The following is a 14,153-nucleotide window of genomic DNA, read 5'->3' on the forward strand; positions in this document are numbered from 1 at the left end:
CATCTTCTGTTGGTCTTTCAGTGGGTTTCTGAATAGTTGGAGAGCTGCAAAAGTGAAAGGAGTGTCTTGTTCATAACAAGCCCCTTTCAGCGATACTTGAGTTTGTTATTGAGGTGACTTTTGGAAATCCCCTAAAGATAGGAGCCGGTTGCCTGCAAGACCAGCCATGTGACTTAGAGTTGGAACTCACAGTCCACCCCTGCCAACCTGTGGTGGGCGAAACTGGGCAGCTAGGAGATGAGTGGGAGCGAGATTTCATTGTACAATCCCTTTTTACCTTTTGAATTTTGAAACTTGGCTTTTATACCTATTCAGGTATCACATTTAGGAGCTCCTGGGTGGCTCGGCAGTTGAGCGTCTGCCTTCAGCCCAGGGCGTGATCCCAGGATCTGGAATCGAGTCCCTCATCAGGCTCCCTGCATGGAGCTTGTGTCTCCCTCTGCCTGTGTCTCTGCCTCTCTCTCTGTGTGTGTCTCTCATGAATAAATAAATATTTTTAAAACAAATATTATATTTAAGATTTTTAAATTATGTATTTATTTATTAGAGAGTGGGGGAAGGAGCAGAGGGAGAGGGACAAGCAGACTCCACACTGAGTGTAGAGCCCAAAGTGGGGGGCCTCGATGAGGCGAGGGGGGCTTGATCTAACGACCCTGAGATTAGGACCTGAGCCAAAACCAAGGATAGGTTGCTTGACTGAACTGAGCCACCCAGGCGCCCCTACATTTAAGATTCTAAAAGGCAAAGCAAAGAACATGCAGCTCACAGATGAAGCATAGTGCCCAAAAATCATGTGAAAAAACAGTCCACCGATCAGGGAAATAGGAGACAAACCACCGTAAGAGACTCTTAACCAGAGGAAACAGACTGAGGGTCACTGGAGGGGAGCCGGTGGGGGATGGGGTAACTGGGTGATGGGCATTAAGGAGGGCGCGTGATGTTAACGAGCCCTGGGTGTTATATAAGAATCATGAATCACTGACCTCCACCTCTGAAACTGATAATACATTATATGTTAATTTAAATTTAAAAAATAAACGGTATATTTGCATGCCAGAGTAACAAGAATGGAGATTGTTTATATCCAATCTTGGCAGGAGTGTGCACAAATGGATATACCAATAATGGGCAAATACGGGGAAAAGTATTCTTAGTGGTAACTTGACCCAATAATTTTGACCCCGATCATCTTTCCTACAAAAATATTCATATGTGAAAAGTTACACGAGGGAAGGTTTACTTCATTTGCTTTTTTAAAAAGATTGTATTTATTTGCGAGAGATTGAACTTGGGGGGGGGGTGGAGCAGAGGGAGAGAAGCAGACTCCGCACTGAGCAGAGAGCTGAAGGGACATGAGGCTCCACCCCAGGACCCCGGGGTCACCCCCTGAGCGGAAGGCAGACGCTCAGCCCGAGCCCCCCAGGCGTCCAGGTTGTTAGTTTAAACCCCGTGTGTTCTCCTGATGTCCTACAGGACCAGTAACTCTCCGGTAATGGTTCAAGGACTGGCTACTTGAGTGGCACTGGTCTTTGTTAACTGTCTTTATTTCTTCAGTTCTCTCTTGAACCCACACACCTCTCTGGCTTTTGCTCCCACTGCTCCCCAGAAACTCCTGCTGTCAAGTAGTTGACTGGAGGCTTCCATGCTGCTCAGTAGTACCCGTACCCCTCCCCATCCTGGATCTCGACAGTCACATCCGAGTTCGTGCCCTCCCTAACGCACTTTCCTTACCTGGCTTCCAGGGCACCACGAACGTTTGGCTCCTTCTCACCTTCCTGGTAATTTCTTCTCAGTCTCCTCTGCTGGTTCCCCGTTTTCTAGACCCAGTTTTAACATTTATATACAGCCAAATTCACTGTTGGTGTGAAGCTCTGTGACTTTTGAAAAAAGTGCAGCGAGAGTTGTATGACCAATACCACAAGAGTAATAGGTTGACAGGGGAGGCTGAGATGAGGGGAAGGTGGGGGGTGCTAGCCACAAATGTGTGAGTGATTTGTTACAGCAGCAATAGGAAGGCCTTACAATAATCAAGATAAATAACTTCATCAGCCCTTGCCCCCAAAATATCAAATTCTATAGTCCCTTTGGAATTAAACCCTTCCCTGATTAATAACCACTGACGAAGACTGACTTGTTTGCCATCTGCCTAGTCTTGTCTTTTCCAGAATGTCATATAAATGGAATCATAGAGTGCGTGGCCCTTAGGTCCGTCTGCTTTCACTTAGTGTAATGCATCTGGGATCCATGTATGTTATGATTATCAGTAGTTTGTTCCTTTTTCTTGCCGAGTGGTGTTCCCAGGGCATACCACAGTTTATCCGTTGCGTTTGGGTTGCGTTTGGGTTGCTCCCCGTTTGAAGCTCCCTATGAATAAATCTGCTGGAAACATTTGCATTAACGTTTTTGTGTGAACTTCATTTAACTGATGTTTTCATTTCATTTGGGTGAATACCTGTGGGGAGATTGCTGAGTGATATAGTAGGTATACCTTTAGCTTTATAAGAAATTGCCAAACTATTTTCCAAAATAACTGGACCATTTTGCATTCCTACCAGCAGTAAAATAAAAATTCCAGTTTCTCTGCATACTTGCCAGTCCTTGAATTATCACTTTTGAAAAATTTTAGCTCTTCTTACTAGGTGTATAGTAGTAACTTACTGTGTTCTTTATTTTCATGTAACCAGTGGCCAACGTAGGATCTTGAGCATCTTTTCGTGTGCTTATTTGCCATCTGTTTGTGTTCTTTGATAAAATGCCTGTTCTAATAATTTATCCCTTTTTTACCAGGTTGCCTGCTTTTTTAGTGCTGGTTTTTAAGAGTTCTTTTTATATTTATCTGCCCCTTGTGTGAGCCACTCAGGAGTCCTCTGGGACTTCCTAGGGGTTTACGCCGTAGTGCAATTTCTCAAAGCATTTGCTTTGCTTCTTTGGGTTGTTCCCTTATGCTCAGCTCTGTAGGGTGAGGCTGGAAATAGTCACAGAAAGGGAATTCCCTTCTCCAGTTGTCTCCTCCTTTCCTCCCCACTGACTCCCTTTTCCAATTACCTGTGGCCAGATAGCTGGGGTTTCCTTGCAAATTTAACCTCCTGTGTAATTGTGCCATTCTGAACAAATGGGCCTACACTATGGACAAAGCAGCAAGGGATAAAATAACAGGGGGATCCTCCACCACACCTTGCAAGGAACGGTACCTTTTCCTGGTTCCCACTGCCTGGGAGTGCAGATCTCCAGTTAGAGTTAGGTCTGGCTTCTGGGCAGAACTGGGAGAGAAGGAAAAAGAAAAAGAAATCACATTCTCTGGGGTCTTTTTCTTGGTCCTCTCACAAGATGCACTGCTCTCTGAGTTTCTACTGTCTGATTCATTATCTCACTCACGTTACCACTGGGAGATAAAAAGGGAAAAGTCCCAGGAAAGTCACTACCACCTTACCGGTCGCTTTTCAGGTATAACTTCCCCACCCAGCCTGTCTGCCACTATTTACTTTTTGGAGGACTCAGATAATTGCATTTGTATTTTGTCCAGGTTTTTAGTTGAAATCTGGAGAGATAAGCTATGGCTGGCATTCTGGTTGAAACCCAGTTTCTAACTTCCTGAATTTTCAAGGTCAGAGAGCCTTGGGGTTCAGTCCTGGGCCCTCTTCTCATCTGTTTGCACACCTTTCTGATTCCATCCAGCATCATTGGAATCATTGGAATTATTTAATTCCCCAATACTATATTGCCAGACTTTCTCCTCAACTCCGGAACTGCTGGTCCAGTTGTATGGCTGACACTTGGATAGCTTACAGACAGTTCAAAATTCATATGTTCAGAACTGAACTCCTGATCTTCCCTACCCCAAGCCTGCTCCACCCATCTTCCCCATTTCAGTAAATGGCAAGACCATACTTGTCTGTGTTCAGGGCAAAAAATTCATGCCCTCCTTGGTGTTTTTTAGAGACACAAAGAATCAGCAATTTGAATGTGCACTAACAAGTAGTAATAAATAATACAAAGAACACTAAGCTCAAGGGAGGAAGATTAACTTGAGAAAAAGTAACGTGAGTAGAAAAGGAAAAGCGATCAGAGAAAAAAAAAAGTCACCGGAACATTCACTCTCATAACTTAAACTGAATATTCAGTTAACAAAAAACAAAGTAAAACTAAATGGGAGGTTTGGAGAAAAAAGACGGCACGTGTGTCGTTGGGATGGAGAGGTGGAGGTTGGTAGACAGTGGGTAAACCTGAGAAAACAAGTAGCAATAGAAGAACGTTATTAAGAAATATGGAGATAAATACCAAAAGATGCTCTGAAGAGCTGGTAGTTATCTCTGAGAAGAGAGGAGTCAGGCAGGCTAGAGAATGCTGTTTTTTATAAGTTGTGTAGAACTTTTTGGCTTTGAAGTATACGCATGTTTAACTTTTATATAATAAAAACGGTGGAGGATAGGAGGATACATGCCAATTCTGTTAGATGATTACAGGGGTTCTTTTGTGGACTTAGTCTTTTTTTTTTTTTTTTTTAGGATTTTATTTATTAATGAGGGATGCAGAGAGAAAAAAAGGCAGAGACACAGGCAGAGGGAGAGGTAGGCTCCATGCAGGGAGCCCGACTTGGGACTCGACCCCGGGGTCATGGGGTCATGACCTCAGCCAAAGGCAGAGGCTCAACCGCTGAGCCACCCAGGCGCCCCAGTCTTTTATCTTCTAAATTAAATATTCCTATAATATTTAAATTTTCTTAAGGAGCATATATTTATGATAGTGTTCTACTTTAGATCTAACACATTATAGATCTATTAGGGAACAGAAGATATCTATCTTCGTCCCTCTGAAGATCCCTGACTAATATACTTTATACTTTAAAAAACAGAATAGTATATATTATCTATAGAGAGAGAAAGGAGATACCTATATATAAATACAGAAGCCACACATATTATGAGGAACTGGCTGGTGGTCATGGCAGCTGAGATGTCTGGTGATCTGCTGTTTACAAACAGAAATCTAAGAAAGCCAGTGGTGAATCCAAAGGTAAATGAGAGATATAGTTCAAGTAGGCAGGAAAAAAAAAAGTGAATTCCTCTGTCCTCTGCTTTTTTTATTCTATTCAAGCCCTCAACAGGTGGGATGAAGGCCACCCACATAAGGGAGGGCAATCTTCTGGTATCCACTGATTCAAATGCTAATCTCCCCTAGAAACACCCTCACAGTCACACCCAGAAACGTTTAATCTGGGCACCCCATGTCCAATCAGGTTGATATATAACATTAACCTTAATATAAAAATGTTAAGAAAATATCAGAGGGGCACCTGGGTGGCTCAGTCAGTTAAGTGGCTGCTTTCAGCTCAGGTCATGATCTCTCAGGGTCCTGGGAGTCTGGCTCCCTGCTCAGCAGGAAGTCTGCTTCTCCCTCTCCCTCTGCCCCAACACTGCCTGGGCTCTCTCTCAAAAAAATACATAAAATGTTTTTTTTTTTTAAATTGACTACCATTTTTATAATCTTGGCACATCCATGACTAAGCATGACTTGAAACGCAGAATCCATAAAATTTTAAATGTCTTACAGTAATTATATCAAGAAAAACATTGTAATGAATATGTAGATAAAAATGTAACTATGTAGTTTAAAATATAGTCTATCAGATAGGAAATCCCTCAACCTCTCACGAGTTTAGAAGCCCCAAATCTCATCCCATCTGTAGAGGCCACTTGTGGGCAAATAGGCTTGAGGGGTGGCATGCAGAAAGGGCCCATGGGCCCCCCCTTGGCCGAATGCTGACAGGCCCATCAGGTGACCCACCTCAAAAGATCCATAAGCTGGGGATTCCTGGGTGGCTCAGCGGTTTAGCGCCTGGCCCAGGGCGCGATCCTGGAGTCCCAGGATCGAGTCCCACATCGGGCTCCCTGCAGGGAGCCTGCTTCTCCCTCCTCCTGTGTCTCTGCCTCTCTCTCTCTCTCTCTCACTGTCTATCATAAATCAATCAATCAATCTTTAAAAAAAAGATCCATAAGCCTAACTGACCAATAGGCTACTTACACCTGGGCAGTCACCAAAAACTGGAAGATTCCATCGGTCGACATGCTTCCTCATCCTCCCCCTTTAAATACAGCCCCCACCCACTGGCTTGTTGCAGACAGCCTCTCCTCTGGGGTCCTGCTCACCGCTCCCCTGCAGTGTATTTAGGAAAGTTCTCTCTCCTTCATTCTGCCTCTGGTGAACTTTGACCTCCCACCACCCAATCGATCGTTGGCCCACATCTGACGGAGAGGCACCCTCTAAACACCACACCATGCATCCTCTTTACCTTCTTTTTAAGTTAAGGAATCACCTGTCTAGGTCAAAGACCAAATATTCCAAATATTCCATTCTCTTTCCTTCTAAGCTTTAAGATAGTGGTTCTCAATTTTGCATTTCTGGACCCCTCCACACTTGTAGGGGAGGAAAAATAATCTTCCATCCTCCTTCCTAGCTAGTCCCTGCTCCTCAGTCTTCTGGCAGCTTCTCTGCCAGTCCTATGAATTTTGTGATTTTTCACTCTATATTCTTCTCTAAGTTTTCTTATCTACTCCCACTGCTTCAGGTTCTTTTTTTTTTTTTTTTTTTTTGATTTATGATAGTCACAGAGAGAGAGAGAGACAGAGGCAGAGACACAGGCAGAGGGAGAAGCAGGCTCCATGCAGGGAGCCTGATGTGGGACTCGATCCCAGGTCTCCAGGATCACACCCCGGGCTGAAGGCAGTGCCAAACTGCTGGGCCACCGGGGCTGCCCAGAAAATGCCCTCCTGATACACCGTTAGAACACTTACTAGCTGTGTGATGATGACCTTGGCACACAGGAGGTGCTCAACGCATGACTGTTCTTGCCATACCCTCTCTCTCCAGCACCCAAATCACTTCACACATTTAATTTCCTAGCTCTTCTGAAGCTAACTGAAGAGAGTTGACCTGGCCATGAATCTCTCCCTTTTTGTCTGATCGCATTTCAGGTAGGGCATATTCATTTTCATTGTTAGAATGAAGGAAGCAAATGTCAGAGTGTTTGAAGTAGTTTCAAGCACATGTAGAACATACCACGCACACGGATCTCTCGGTGGACCATTAGATATGTGGGTTCATTTATAGGGAGGATGCCTCCTAGAGAAAGAAGAGTTTTGTGGGGGCACCTGACTGGTTCAGTCAGTAGAACATGTGACTCTTGATCTCAGAGTTGTGAGTTCAAGCCCCACATTGAGTATAGAGATTACTTAAAATATGGTTTTAATTAAAAATTTTTTAAAAAAAGAGCTTAGTTAAGTTTGTTTATTTGTTAAGTTCCCCGATCCCAGGGTGAAGAAAATGCAAGCACTGGAAGAGGAAGGAGAATCCAAAGACACCCCAAAGGAAACTGGACTAAGAAAAGCCATATGTGTGTCTCCAATGGTGAACGTGAATACCTCACAAACAACTGTGGCTTCCCGTTGGTGTGAATGTTGTGAAGGTTGGTGGCCGAGGACGCAAGCAAAGATCAGAGGATTTCTATTCCAAACCTATGATATTGTCTCCTTAACACTTCTGTTGGCATTTGTCCTAAGGGTGTGGTGAAACGAGGGTGTTGGAAGGCCAGAGGGAGGCTAGTTGTGTTGGTAGTGCACATGGAGAATGCTGTAGACCTGACCTGGATGGACGTCAGTGGATTACAAAGTGGATATACACGCACCATGACTGGTTGCCTGTGGAGAGTGAAGGGGTACAAGGAGCCTCCAAGTTCATGAAATGGACATTTGGGTGATTTGAGCTACCATCCCAGGAAGAGCAGGTTTGGGGAGAAATTGAAGTTAAATACTGGTCACACTGTGCTATTACATTGGATTTCATTGAGAAATGCAAGCAGAGAAGTTCCGTATGCAGTCGGAAATCCTGACATTTGTGGGACAGGTCTCAGCTAGAGGTAATGAGTAGGAATCTCATGCAAAATAAAGCCATTAGAGTACAGGACATCCCAAAAGGATGTTGACAAGGGAAAAGGGAAAGGCACGTGCCCCTTTTAAATATTCGGACACTACTCAATTGCCAAAGGGTCTTGCTTTCCTATCCCTTAAGCAGAAAAAAAAAAACCAACGCATCAAACGTGAATCTATTCTCGTTCCTTCCCAAAATGGTATCAATACACCGACCCACTCACAGCCTCTCATAAGCACAGGCGCTGTCTCCGGGTCACTCCTAAGGGAGGCAAAATCAAGAAGCCAAGTAACTTGGTGGAAAAGGACCTCAGCTCTTTAAGCAGATGGTTGGGAGTTGGATCGACCCCGCACAAGCTGGCGGAATTCAGGGCTGGCGGTAAGGTGGCTATGCTATTAATGCAGTGACAATTAAGTGAGTCAGTATAAGCCAGCTGCCTAAAGCCCTGCCTGGGCTTGGAAAGAACACATGACTTACTAGCTATCACTAAGTCGAGTGATAAAATCTTTCATCTACGATATGCTGGAGAAACTAAATGCCATGGTTTTATCTTGAAATGCAGAAACCTGGGTTTATTATTCGTGACACTGTCTTCAAAAAACTTATTCTTCCCATCTCAAATATATCTTCTGGACCAAGATACCCAAATAATTTTTTTTTTTTTTTTTTGGTCTCCTCCTTTCTCAACAAGAAGCCATTTGTCACTACCTCTTCCACTGCCCTGAGACTATTTTCAAATGTTTTCAGTAATCTGGTGTCCAACATTGAAATCGTTTCTGTCTGGACTTTTTTTTCTTAAGATTTTGTTTTATTTATTTGAGAGAGAGAAAGGGAGAGAGTGACAGAGATGGCAAGAGAGAGCAGGAGCAGGGAGGAGAAGGAGAAGCAGGCTGCCGGCTGAGGGGGGCCGGACTCAGGGCTGGACCCCAGGGCTCTGCGATCATGACCTGCGCCCCAGGCAGCCACTTAGGGGACAGCCACCCAGGTGCCCCAGGTGTCTTTTTGATCTCTTAAGAACTTGATCTTGCTGCCTGGCCTCAGGATGCACCTTTCCAGTCTAAGGCTACTCAGAAGTGGGTGGTTGCCAGGTTTCTTTCCTTGACGCTCTAGGTTCCTTGTCCCCAAGCTCCCAGGCCGCAGGGGCTCCTGCTTGGGGCACAGGGCACGGTGTTCCTGGGGACGGAAGCAGATCCAGAATTTCCAGTGGGCCCAGCAGGCAACCCGATGGGCCCCCCAGGCAACCCGACGGGTTCCACCCGTTGTTCTCCCTGTGCCCTGGCCTCCGGATCTCCTAAATCCTAGCTAGCACCCTGTTATGACTTTATGAGCTCACTGCGCGTGAGGCACACACCAAACCCCGAGTGCAGGGATCCCGTCTGGAGTCCCCACCCTCAGAGAAGCCACGGCCCAGAGACCCGAGAAGCAGACACCACGCGCTGCACGGCCTGCCTCGGGTCGGCGGCCCAGGCAAGGAGGGCTGTCTTGGCTCGGGTCATCAGGCCGCCACGCTCGGAGGCCGAGAAAAATCAAGGCCATCCACCTCAAGTTTAGCATTAGCACAAGTACAGCCATCTTAGGCCCCTGTGACTAAGAGCTGAACTTTACGGGAAAAACTGCAGAATGTCCTCAATGTCCTCAGCAGGGAATCCCATATCACAAAGACAACAGAGCCCACCGCCATGGTAAAAAGTCCCATATTAGAATGGGAACAGAGCTCAATGCCCTTGAAAGCCCCATATCAGAATGTTAACAGAACTTGAAAAATTCCTCCACCCCTTCGGAAAATCCCCTAGACCAGCCTATAAAAAACCCAGCTATAACCCACTTCGGGGTCCAAGTCCCTGCGCCGCTGTGGCTGGTACACTTGGACCCAAGCTCGAGCTTGCTAATAAACCCTCGTGTGCTTGCATCAGTGTCGGCTCCTTGGTGGTTTCTCGGATTCGCAATCTTGGGCACAACACCACGCACTGACTCCTAAGATTTTTTTTTTGTGTCTTTCCAGGGACATACTATTAATATACAAATATATAAGCATAGGAATTTTTTTCATTTATATTACAATACAAATGTACTTTGCCTTTTTTTTTTTTTACACTTGAGCATATCTAGAAATATTTTTGGTATTTGTGTATGTAGATCTATTTCTTCTATCATTTTAAAATATTCACTGCCTCCTCAACATAAAAACAAAGGAGATATATCTCGGGTAGATTTTTTTTTTATGGAAGAACCAGTAGTGTAAGATTTTTATTTGTAAATATCAGAGATGCATAAACAATTATAATACGTTCCCATACCTTTCCCCAGAGAAATGAGGAATCACAAATATAGATAGATAGATAGATAGATACAGATATAGATATATATTTTAAAGGGATGTCTTACAGTAGTTGGAAAACAAAAACAAATATACCATGCTTCCTGGGATCAGAGTCTCCCAAGAATTTACCTGGGATTAGATAAAATTCTAAATACTGTACAGTCACAGCACATAGGGAGAACCTCACCTCATCCCTCAAGATTTGCCTTTGTTAACAGGACTGCTGACGGCACTACCAGGAAGGAAAAATTATTCTCTACCCTCAAGGTCTTCCAGCTGGACTAAGAATTAATCTTACACTAGACAGATGAACGGGGGGGAAAAAAACCCCAAAGTCTCATTACTTGTGCACAGAGGCCCAATATTAAAATAAATACCCAAAGAAATGATCAAAGCAGGCACTTTTTAACCTTTAGACAAAGAAACAATAAATTTGTGAGGAGTTGACAGGACAAAGAAAACTTATGTTTGGGAGTTTCAATTAGGTAAGGAATGCTAAACAGAACTGAGGCTAAGGTAGTAAAATTAGTGAAAAGTAACAAGGACTACTTTTACAGCTTTCTTGGTTCTAATTTCCCATCTCTGGTGATAAGGATGTCTAGCTCCCGGTACAGGGACAGTATCTTCCACAGGAGATTAATTCCTTGTTTTCAGGGGAACAGGAAGGTCCGAGTGTCCTTTTTGCATAGGCTGTATTTTTAGCAGCTTTGAGATGATCCACATGTCATTTGGCATTTGGGAGGTTGGCTTGCCATGGTTCCTACACCACAAACACAGCAAGAGAGTATCAGATAGTTTATTGCTCAATAAGAGGCCTTAGGTGGACAGCCGGATGGCTACCAATCCAAAAACGGCCCAAAAGGAGGGAGAAAGACAACCAGCTGGGGGTCTCTTGGTGGTTTATGGGGTCACTGAGGCTAACAGTTCCTCTGCAGTAGGGTCTTGCTTGATTAGAACCACCCCATCGAGTCCAGTGAAGGAACACCTAGTCTATCCTGATAGCTTATGCAGGTGTGGGGCACAGGGTGAAGCCAGAGGGGTGAGGGTTAAAAGACATCAGCTTCAGGGGCACCTGCAGGGCTCAGTTCCGGTTTAGGTCATGATCCCAGGGTCATGGAATGTAGCCCCCCATAGGGCTCTGTGCTCAGCGGGGAGTCGACTTGGGGATATTCTCTTGCCCTCTGCCCCTCCCCCCTCTCACTTTCTCTCTCTAAATAATTTTTTTAAAATAAATAAATCTTTAAAAAAAAGACATCAGCTTCAAACATCAAAAATTTAGTTAGACTCTTTATTACAAGCACTTTCTCTTAAGAAAATGGGAAGAAAATGGAACACACAGGATGGTTTCCAGAGTGGCTCAGGATTTATCTTTGACTATACTTATTGTGATTCTGACATATTAAAAAGATAAAAGAGCATATAAATCATTGACATTATTTTACCAGGTTTACTTACTGTATTCAAATACATTTAAAAAATGGTAATTGAAAAAAAATGGTAATTGTAGTTATATGGGCTAGTGGATATCTGATGATTTTTTAAAAAGGGTAGGATTTTGTTAATGAAAAGACTAGTTGGAAGACACATAAGATAAAATTCACATATAAACCCTATGATATCTAGGATTTGCTTCACAAGAGTGAGGGGTAGGAAGAATGGGGGCATAATTTACTGGATACATACATGAGATGTTTTTGGCTGAATTGTGTCCCTGCCCCCCAAATTCATGTTTAATTCCCAACTCCCAAAAGCTCAGACTGTGACCCTATCTTTAAAAAAATTACATAATCTTTCTAAAACAGCTTATTTATTTATTTTTAAGTAATCTCTAGAACCAATGTGGAGCTTGAACTAATGACTCCCCTTGAGATCAAGAGTCACACGTTGCTCTTAGCCAGCTAGGCACCCCTGTGACTATCTTGTAAGGTCTATAAAGGGATGAATAAGTTAACCTGAGGCTGTTCAGGTGAGGCCTGATGCAATAGGACTCCTCCTCCAGGTGGAAGAGATCCAGGTACGCACAGGCCTACAGGAGAGGCCATGTGAGTAGGAGGTCATCCGTAAACCAAGGAGGCCTTAGACATGAAACATGCTGACACTTTGATCTCCAACTTCCAGCCTCCAGAATGGTGACAAAACTCATTTTGGTTTAAGTTAGCTGGTGGGTGGTATTTGGTTGTGGCAGCCCCAGGAAACGAATACATTGGATTTATTATACTATTTTTTCTATTTTATAAGCTTAATATGTTCTACATAAAAACATTTTTTAGGGCACCCCCGGTGGTGCAGCGGTTTAGCGCCGCCTGCAGCCCACGGTGTGATCCTGGAGGCCTGGGATCAAGTCCCACATCGGGCTCCCTGCATGGAGCCTGCTTCTCCCTCTGCCTATGTCTCTGCCTCTCTCTCTCGCTCTGTATCTCTCATGAGTAAATAAAATAATTAAAAAAAAGACTTCTCAAACTTAAAAAATAAAAACATTTTTTAAAAGGCTAACGATTGAAAAAAAAAAAAAGGCTAACCATTATGTTCAGGGTGCTACTGCCCTGCTAGCCAAGCCAGCTTCTCTCTTCCTTGCGTCACAACCCTTACTCTCTCCATCCCAAAGTCCAGATCCCTTCAGTCTCTGTCTTCTAGGGAAACCTAAAAGATTATAGTCGACTTAAAAGACATATCAACCATCTACAACTTATTGATGTAATTTATTTACAATTTAAAAATACAGGATAAAAATATAATTAAATTTGGCAAGGTGGATATCTATTTAATGAAACCCCTACTACTAATCATCCTAAGTGGCAATAACGGCATTAGACAAATTCATTAAAAAAGTATCTTCTAGGGATGCTGGGGTGGCTCAGCGGTTGAGCGTCTGCCTTCGGTTCAGGGCGTGACCCTGGGGTCTCGGGATCGAGTCCGCATGGGGCTCCCCGCATGGAGCCTGCTTATGTCTCTGCCTCTTTCAGGAATAAATAAGTAAAATCTTAAAAAAAAAAAAAAAAATCTCGGGGCGGGTGGGTGGCTCAGTCGGTTAGGCACCTGCTGCGGCTCAGGTCACGCCCCCTGCTCAGCGGGGAGCCCGCCCCTCCCCTCCCCCTCCCCGTGCTGGTGCGCGTGCGCAGGCCAGACGTCAGCAGCTAGCCGATCGCTCTTCAGTTACGTCACCGCGGACAGAACGCGGTCGGCGCAGCCCTCGGCCTGGGGAAGAGACAACGGGGCGCCCTCCCGCGGCCAGGTGAGCGGCCCCGGGCGCCCCCCGCAGCTGGGGCCCCCCAGACCACCCCCTGCCGCCGGGAGTCCGCGAGGGAAACCCCGGCACCTGCCGGCCGCGCAGGCCCCGCCCCCGAGGGAGTCGTCCCCCCCCCCCCCCCCGCTCTCCCCGAGCGCTCGGGGCGCGCCTCGCCGGGCCGGCCTGGGCCTCTCCCTCTCCGCCTGGTGGAAGATGCTCGCGGAGCCCGTCGTCGCTCCAGGTGCCCCCGCCCCCGCCCCCGCCCCCCGCCCCGGGGCTCAGCGGCCGCCGTCCTGCTGCAGGAACCTCCCCGCCGAGCCTCCCCAGACCCTGACCCGGAGATCCCCTGGGATCGGGCCGCGGGGGGCCTGCTCTCCTCCCTCTGTGTCTTGTGGATAAATCAATAAAATCTTTTATCAAAGGACAAAAGTCGCCTGCTGCTTTTCCGGCGGAGCCAACCCGGGAGCCCCACACACTTCATCGACACGTGAAGGGAGAGCCTCCGAGGGCGACGCTGCGGCCACGGGGGCCTCCTGGAGCCCCTGCCGCCTGCTCCGGCGCGGACGGGCGCGGGCACGAGCCGGGACTGTCCCCCCCCCCCCCGCCCCGAGACACTGGTGCGCCTGGCCCGGCCTGGGGCTCCTCCAGGGACCGCCCTAGCACGGTCGGCACCGGGGGCCCGCG

At 45.9% G+C, this 14,153-nt stretch overlaps 1 protein-coding gene across 4 annotated transcripts in view; it reads left to right on the plus strand.

Moving 5' to 3' along the window:
* Positions 1-9,832, plus strand: part of TMEM192 (transmembrane protein 192) — a 44,476-nt gene extending 34,644 nt beyond the window's left edge. For all 4 annotated transcript variants that reach the window (XR_008665885.1, XR_008665886.1, XR_008665888.1 and 1 more), the window contains exon 7: positions 7,297-9,832. The gene's annotated coding sequence lies outside the window, so the exon portion shown is untranslated. The remainder of the gene's footprint in view (positions 1-7,296) is intronic.
* Positions 9,833-14,153: the final 4,321 nt, after the last annotated feature.

The sequence above is a fragment of the Nyctereutes procyonoides genome, unplaced genomic scaffold (genome assembly GCF_905146905.1).
Source record: "Nyctereutes procyonoides isolate TBG_1078 unplaced genomic scaffold, NYPRO_anot_genome, whole genome shotgun sequence".
In the NCBI taxonomy this organism is placed as follows: Eukaryota; Metazoa; Chordata; class Mammalia; order Carnivora; family Canidae; genus Nyctereutes; species Nyctereutes procyonoides.